Source organism: Pundamilia nyererei, unplaced genomic scaffold, assembly GCF_000239375.1.
Source record: "Pundamilia nyererei isolate P.nyererei 1_Seehausen unplaced genomic scaffold, PunNye1.0 scaffold00121, whole genome shotgun sequence".
In the NCBI taxonomy this organism is placed as follows: domain Eukaryota; kingdom Metazoa; phylum Chordata; class Actinopteri; order Cichliformes; family Cichlidae; genus Pundamilia; species Pundamilia nyererei.
In genome coordinates, this window is record NW_005187522.1 from 1,622,087 (window position 1) to 1,623,727 (window position 1,641).

The following is a 1,641-nucleotide window of genomic DNA, read 5'->3' on the forward strand; positions in this document are numbered from 1 at the left end:
TGCTGGCCTGCAAAAGCCGCCTGGTCAAAAGTCAGAACAGCAATCTTAGTTGGTCACAGCATGTAATATTCTCATCTCTTATCTTCTCTTCACTTCACTAAACTGTGAACGGGTTCGACGAGAGGTCGCCCGACAGCGACTATAAAGTGATTATACACATAAAAGCGTAGGAGCGCAACACTCTGACTTTGTCATGCAAGCCACAAGATTCTTGAGCACTAGGAAAACAACCGGTCATGGTCGGTTTCATTTGTTTTCCTTATCAGAAGAATTCTCCTCTGCCTTCTGGCTGAACACAATCAGGAGGCAGTTAGTCAATCTGATTGGTGTATTATTGTTGCGAGATCAGGCTTTAAGGAGGAGGTAATATGTTGTTACAGGCTCGTAGATCTTCACTGCAGTGTCAGTGTCTTCATTTATTCAGGCAACCAGAAAGCAGCCAGCACTCCAAACCTGAAATGATTAGCTGAACAATGAGGTAGAAATTTGGAGAAAAAAAAATCAGTGCGAGTTTTTTCTTCAGTTGGTTAAAAGTGCTGTCAAAATAGGTTGGGATCAGCTTGTCCTTTAGGTGGAATAAAGCTGAATTACCCAGTTTATAATCCAACCATGTGTAAAAGTATACTCCGTGTTCCACTCCTTTTGACCTTTTGACAAAACTTTTCCCCCCATTTTGAAATGACGTTCTTGAGAAATGTACAAGAAATAAAATTCACTTGGGTTCGATGTTTATGAGCACTATTGACTTGAACTGGAACAGAAAAGTCAAATTCTCAGCCCAGAGGATATTTGGGCTTTCTGGTGATTTATTGGTTTGAGATTGTGGTTTAAGGGGCATAAAATCTGATGTTTTACTGATATTTTCATTACTAGTACATCCCTACTGTACAATGCAGTTCGGTCTGTTTGTGCTGTCGGCAAACTGATATACTTAATCACTTAGAAAGGGGAATAAATACAGGTGGTGCAACTTGTTTAAATAGATATAATGTGTATAAACACGGTATTTTTACATACATCAAAATGCATTTGCATTTACGCATGACTGAGAAACCACATATGCAACCATAGTGAAAGTTATGGTTGTATATTGTATGTCCACTGAACAAGTGGATGACAAAGAAGTGGCAGGCCAAAAAAACAACAACAACAACAAAAAAACAAACAAACACTGCAGTGGTTGAGCATTATTTGAAAGTCACGTGCTTAAGAAATAGGGGAAAAAAAATCAGAACCTCAGAGATGTATCTGAGGCCCTGAGTGAAGTGCTCTAATGGACCCTTCAGTTGGATCAACTGAAGGGTCCATTAGAGCACTTCACTCTCATACTGCAGGCTTACTTATTGTTCCTAGAGTATTTAAAAGCAGAATGGGAGAGAGAGCCTTTAGTTTTCAGGCCCCTCTTTTGTGGAGGGGTATTGAGTGTTCCTTCTTCAGTCACTTGTCTCACTGTCTATGTGTTAATAGACCTCCCTCTAATGAATCATACTTGTTATTAAGCCCAGTCTCTCTCCCACAGCATGTCTTTTGTCCTGTCTACCTCCTCTCACCCCAACCAGTCGCAGCAGATGGCCCCGCCCCTCCCTGAGCCTGGTTCTGCTGGAGGTTTCTTCCTGTTAAAAGGGAGTTTTTCCTTCCCAC